This window comes from Aphis gossypii, unplaced genomic scaffold (genome assembly GCF_020184175.1).
Source record: "Aphis gossypii isolate Hap1 unplaced genomic scaffold, ASM2018417v2 Contig00098, whole genome shotgun sequence".
NCBI classification, from domain to species: Eukaryota; Metazoa; Arthropoda; class Insecta; order Hemiptera; family Aphididae; genus Aphis; species Aphis gossypii.
In genome coordinates this window covers 22,505-29,942 of record NW_026083015.1, presented here as the reverse complement: position 1 = coordinate 29,942, position 7,438 = coordinate 22,505, and positions in this window count along the sequence as shown.

Here is a 7,438-nt window from a genome sequence, read left to right as displayed (position 1 = left end):
TTCTGACAACGAAGGACGATCATTTCCATCCCCTACACTGGCTACACTCTACAGTTATAATAATAATTAATAAATATTGGACAATAGATCGATTTTGTTTTGTACACAACATTATCGCACATAGGTTAACGTTTTTCGGCCTGTATAATCGAAATTAAAAATAGTTTGGTTGCAATAAATTGATTAAAGCGCGTCATACGAAAGAAAACGCATTCTGATCGGCTTAGTATGAGTGTGTGACACGTCTCAATTATTGGGTGTCTATTTTTGTTATACGACATGCAGGAAAACTGTGATCGGACTCGCTTTTATAATACTTATAGAAAAAACGGGATCTTCTACAGTCCGTGTTTTACAGTCGATTAATGGTTTATGCAGTACCCACTCTGTTTGCGTATGTGAAAATTGGTTGTGATATTGATTTGCATTTATATAATTAAATTAACTTTTATGTCCTAGCACACCCGTATGGTAACGCAACAAATAATTTCTAAAAATAGCCGTGGTTCCCCATGTATTAGTGTTATATCGGTTTTATCAATGTTTATACACTATCTATATCTAACAGAACGAGATGTCATTAACCAGAATTCCACAATATCAATCACTCATGTGTTATACGTTGAAATAGCTGGTTGTTTTTTTCGTACTCGTAACCATGGATTTTCTTGGAAGGTAAGTTCTTTTATTATTTACTCGGTACACTTTTTTGCTATAAACCTGTGAGTATATTTTCTTAGTATGTTAGGGCATATATTAGTGTAATTTTTACATACATACATATTTTATTTATATTCGTAAATAATCGTTATTTACAGCGTTACCATGTGGTAACGTTAGGTTTTTATGTAAATTAATCAAAGTACATACTTTATTTTTCTTCAATTACGATAACAATTATTTTTATGGCTATAAATTTAATTTTTATAGTAATGGGTTGACTCTCCAAGAAGCTTTGGATATTTTATTTGAAGATGACGAAGAGTCTCAGACAAGGGTTGAAGAAATATACATTGAACCACCTGAAGTAAATATTCTTACCGATGAAGATTCGGGTGACGAAGATGGATCCGGTGCAATAGATAATTTGACTGGTCGGCAATTATTAGCACCTGCTGAAATAAGGCTAGAAAATAACGACAGAATCGGGAATTTCAATACATTGGGCAATTCTCCACCATCAACCAAAGTAGATGTCCAAATTCCTTCTGTATCAACAGATATTGATAAGTTTATCATGCAGAACGAAAAATGGGTAAAAAACAGACAAAAACCAATTCCCGAATGGATTACTGGCGATTTTGATGATAGAGTACAAAGTTTTCCAACTACAAACTATAACCATATATCCAATATGACACCCGTAGAATTATTTGAATTGTTTCTAACAGACGAAATTATAAATTTATTAGTTGATGAAACTAGAAATTACACTTTATTTAAAAATTGTAATGATCAAAATATTACTTGTAATGAGATTAGATGTTTTATTGGTATACTACTATTGAGCGGTTATAATCAAGTACCGTCAAAGCGACATTATTGGGAGCAAGATCAGGATGTACACAATGTTTTGGTTTCTAATTCAATGGGTAGAGATCGGTTTTTTCAAATTATGAAATTTATACACTGCGCAGATAATAATAAAATGAATGCAAACGATAAAGCCTGGAAATTGAGAAATATTATGGAAAAAGTTAAGACTCGTTGTATTGAAAATTTTGTACCGGTTAAAAATATAATTATGATGAATCCATGATCAAGTATTTCGGTCGACACAGTTGTAAACAATTTATTCGAGGTAAGCCAATTCGCTTTGGTTATAAAATGTGGTGTCTCAATTCGGCTGACGGCTATCTCATAAATTTTGATATTTATCAGGGAAATTTGCCAAATGGTAAACCAAATTATGAACATGTTTTTGGAAAATGTACTGCACCCCTTATATATTAGAAAATCTACCTCCAGAAAAAAGACAATTACCTTTCTGTATATTTTGTGATAATTTATTTACCAGTTCAAATTTATTAAGTTTTCTGAGAGATCGTGGTTATTCTGGAACTGCGACTATTAGAGAAAATCGACTTGGTAAAGATTTTCCTCTAACAAAAAAAAAATTATTCTTAAAAAAACAAAGAGGTGAATGTGCAAGTATTATTGAAAAAAATGACGGTATTATTTATGCACGATGGATGGACAATTCGGTCGTAACTGCAGCTTCTTCTAGCATTGGGGTGAAACCTATAAGCTACGTACAAAGATATTCTCAAAAAGAAAAAAGAAAAATATCAGTTCCTAGACCACATATGATTGGAGAGTACAACAAATATATGGGAGGAACGGACTTGATGGACCAAAACATTGCTACTTACAGAACTGGTATACGTGGAAAAAAGTGGTGGTGGCCAATCTTCACTTGGTTAATAGATGTATGCATGAATAATGCTTGGATCTTACAAAGAAAAGTAAAGCCAAATTTACCACAACTTCAATTTAGACGTGAAATAGTCCGAAATTTGCTATTAAAATATGGGACGAAACCTAAAGTCGGCGGCAGGCTATCCACGTCGATTTCAAGTGTCTCATGCAATAGAATAAGTGATGACATTAGGTACGATGGGAAAAATCATCTTATCATTCCAACCCCAGAAAAAAAAAGAAAAAGATGTGCAGGTGAAGGGTGTTCGTCAAGTATTCGTACGATGTGTGAAAAATGTAACGTGGGTCTCTGCATTGAATGTTTCAAAATATTTCATTCCGTAACATACTAGTATAAGTATAAGAACTTAAGTAACTACGTGTAAAAGAATTGTTATTTAAAAAATAAAAATATTTCGTTATAATATTGTAAATTATATCACCTCAAAATCCTAGCGTTACCATACGGTCACATCAAATTGTAAGTAATTGAGTGGATAAATAAAAAAAATGTTCTTAAGTTTTTTATTAAATAAATTATTTATAGTAACTATATAAAAAAAAAACGACATTTATAAAAAAAAATACTTCGGACTTAATGGGTTAATTGAATACCCTGACGGGTGACGGTTTAACGTCGTCTATAATAAATTATGCCACCAATAGCTCTAAGTGGAGCAGTTAAAAAAAAAACATCAAGAACAGTGTAATATTTTAAAAACGAACAAGAAGATCAATAATTTTTTTGAATGCAATCTGCATAATAATGGTAAGTACAAAATTATTTTATGAATATTCTGACCAGTAAGATGTTAAATAAGATACCTATGACTGAAATGTTATTTAACCTATTTATTAACAACTTGACTACCATAGTCAACATATATCATGACCCATGACACATGAGACTTTGAGATCTCGCTCAAATTAAATTCTGCTACCAGTTTTTCAAAAAAACATTCTTCAACTAATTTAGGGTCATTTTTTTTAATTAAAAAATGTATATATACAATATTAGCATTTAAATGTAGATTTTTCATTGGTTTTTGTATTTTTAAACCTAAACTATTTAATCCTGTATAAAATTTTTATAGCACAGTCAATTAATTTTTTGGTCGTTATCAAAATATATATTAATAATAACACCATCTACTTATGTTGGGTATACAATTCAGCTTTTTTTTAATTTGGCGGTCGTATGCGATATCGTCTATGTCGCTACGTTGTCGCCCTGCTGCTCCGCTGCCAAAACTGTGCGAGCGAACTTTGTACCCCAGGCAGGGGATTCTACCGTCGCGGTCTAGCCGTTGGCCGCAGGCACCCACCGTCACGTCGTCGTCGTGTTTTGTCATCCCGTGTGTTGTGTGTAAGGTCACACGCCTTTACCGCCGCGAACCGGTGCGCCGTCGCCGTCATCACGCCATCATTTTGTTTTTTTTTTTCTGTTTCTGAGCCCCGCTGCTCACCAGCTCGTCGCTCACGTCGTTGTGTTTTGCGATTCCGAGTTGTTCGGTCATCCGTGCCGATACCACGACATATTGTCGCCATTACCCGCTCGTTTGTGCGATTCAGTGTTGCCAGGTCTGGTGATTTATCACCAGATATGGTGATTTTTGATGCAACTTGGTGACTGGTGAAAAACTTTTGAAAATTATGTAAAATCTGGTGATTTTAGCCCATTAATGGTTTTATATATTTTATCGTTTTTAGCGTTGATTTTTTTTTTAAATTATACCACATTTTACACCATCCCTGAATAATATACCTACTATGACAAAATGACCAATGTAAATCAAAGGTGGGCGGGTGACGGGGGATGGCCCGCCCGCTAAAGGTGCCTCTGTTATCATCAACACTCATAATCGAATGTTTTGAAAGTGCTATCAGTGGTTTTATTTATCGTCGTTATAAATTTATAATATCATTTCCCCCCAAAACATTGTAAACAAATAAAGCAATGGACAATAGCAGCTAGTCAAACGTCAAACTGTCAAAGTTCACTATAGTTCGCCATCAGACGACAAATCCCAATCTCCACATTTGGTATTTCGTGTCACTATGTAAGTATTTATTAAGTTAAAATGTTTTATTCTTCATACAATTACTTTATATGTATTTATTAATTTTAGGATGTCTGAATCCGATGGGTATAATACAGAAGAAGAGAAAAGGAGAAATTTGACAAAAAAGAGAAAACTAAATTATGATCACAAGTACAATACATTATGGGAAAATGAATACACATGGATATGTTCAAGTACAAAAGGCCCACATTCACTGCGATTGTGCCGGGTTCCCCACGTGGTCACGCGTCTTGTCCTTTGTCGCGTGGTTTGTTTTTCTCTTTACACTCGTCAATTCCGTCGGCTCCTCCGCTGTATGCGTCGTGATTTACGCCGCCGCTTCGCTATTCGCGAGTGTCAAATTTTAACTACATCGGTTCATCACGCGGAAGTCCACGAGGTCGTTGATTCGTTGGTCGAAGTCGCCCTAGATGACGTTCGATGTATCGTCGCAACCAGTTTTTAATCTCCGCCAGCTGAGTGTCGTTCCACGCCAATCATACCAGCCCCGCCTTATCACGTCTAATCAGTCTATTATCAGGTCGTACAGCGTACACAAAACTTTGTTGTTTATCTTATTCTATTATATTCGCAACACGCGAAAGATATTTATTTTATTCGAATTATTACATATTATATTAATTATTTTGATTGCCGATCGGATTGTGATTGCGCCTTTATACTCTTATTACTAACCCTAGTTGTTAAGCCGTATTTATTATAAACCATTGTAATAAATAGTTCTTGTATGCTTTTCCTACCATATAACTTTGTTGTTAATAGTCACCTTTATTTATACAGTCCACTCTTCCCCCTCCCCCACAGGTTATCGACCATTCAACACCGACGAAAAATCGCACAGGACGCGCTACGTGTCGGTATCCGACAACGCACGCACACGTGTACTCTCGTCATCTCGGCTAGATGTGCAGCTGTCGCACAACTTATGTTAAACAGAAAGGTAAAAATTGAAATTTTACAGAAAAAACTCAAAACATCAAATGTATAATATTATAATATATTATTATGAAACTAAAATTAATTTTGTTTTTATAGTAGTAGAAAGTGATGTAAAACTTAAAAGTATTGGACAAATATCTGAAAATGATTTTTAAAGTACTATAGGCTTAAAACAAGATGGACAAAACACATATAATACATCCATTGAAAATATTACCTCTCCTGATGATAGCACTTCTACAGGCAGAGGCGGACTTTCCAGGTGGGACGGTAGGAAAAGTCCTACTGGACTGCAAGCTTTCTAAGGACGCCGGGCCGAACCATATAAATTTAAAATCTTAATCTTTTAACTAAAATAAAATAATAATAATTATATCAAAATAAGTCTATTATGATTATCTTATATTATAAAATGATTATAAAATATAAATGCAAGTTTTTATTAATACAAAATAAAGAATATATTATACATTTAATTCAGCTTGGTACGGCGATACTTCTATTTATAACTTTTAATAAACAATGTAGTATGGATAATAATTATATTTGGGTGGTTGGTGGTGGCTGATGGTTTTTTTGTTGTATAGTGTTCTAGACGTTCTATAGTCGGGGTTATGAAAAGTGGCGTGTAACCGACGCGATCCAAGCGGTTAAATCGTCTAATGAGTTTTTAAACTGCCAAACCAATTGCCGCGCTTTTTCAAAAATATTTATAATAAAAAAAACCAAACAACAAAATCGTACTATAAATGTAAAATTTTTTTTTTAAAAACATCTTAACATTTTATATGCTTATATTATATTTTTACAAAATACTATTAACAACATTATATACACAATTTTCTTTTCACGAAATATGTCTTCATCATTATCTGTGTCTTCATCGTCACTCGAGTCACTATCACCTGGTGATATGGTCAATATAATTGGTTCTAATATGGCATCCCTGTGAACTTCTCTTTCGTAGTCTTGTAATTGAATCGTTTCTGCATGTCGTACACATTTCTCCCAGTCTTGCAGAGTCACTGAATCTAACGCTTCATGAGTCAAGCGTTCAATGTCTACCATCTTGAAAGTGTTGTTTTTTTTGGCAACTTCATTTTTAACTTGAGCCTAAATCAACTCAATAGGGTTGTACTGGCAGTGATAGGGAAGAAGTCGTATAACCCATGACCTCTTTCTAATATTAACTCATCAAGGAGATATGACTTTTCACGTGGCATTTTATTTTTCACCTTCATTTTGAGTTCGGCCAATGTTTCTAAATTACTGTAAGGAATATTTTTATCTTTAAGCCATTTTTGTACATCCGATTTTCTAGAATTACTCTTAGGATAATTCTCAGTCAAGGTCGAATGATATGATGCGTTATCCATTACAATAATACAGGGTTCTTCAAGATGATTGAGTAATAGAAGAAACCACTCTTTGTACACCTCAGCATTCATTTGGTTATGGTAGTCTGTAGTATTACCAGTGTTACTACGAAAAACTAATTTAGAATCTTCAATGAAATCGTAGTGGGCGCATCCTGTGTGACATACGATCAGTCGACCACCCTTGCCAAGTGGGACCTTTAACCTTTCCGTATCTTGATTGCTCTGCCAAATAATGGATCGTGAGTGATTTTGATTAACCCAAGTCTCATCAACATACACAACCGTGCGACCGGGCGACTACCATTATTTTTACGCAGTGTGCACATTTTTCTGAGAAATTTGCATCGTAGAGCAACTATGTCTAAACGCTCCATTAAAAATTTGCGCCCGTCATTACATTTCTTAAATGAAAAATTCAAATTTATAAGAACTCGTCGCTTTGACTTAACGCTTCCGGTGTAATCATTTTTTTCTCGGTAAGCATTGAGGATTGATACAGTGGCAGAAAATAACAGCTGCAACAAACCACCTTAAAGCTGTAGAATCAAAAAAGTAACCGTATTTTGGTTATGTGTTCAATGCACAAAATGTTACGCTGCGCACGTGAAATACGCCGCA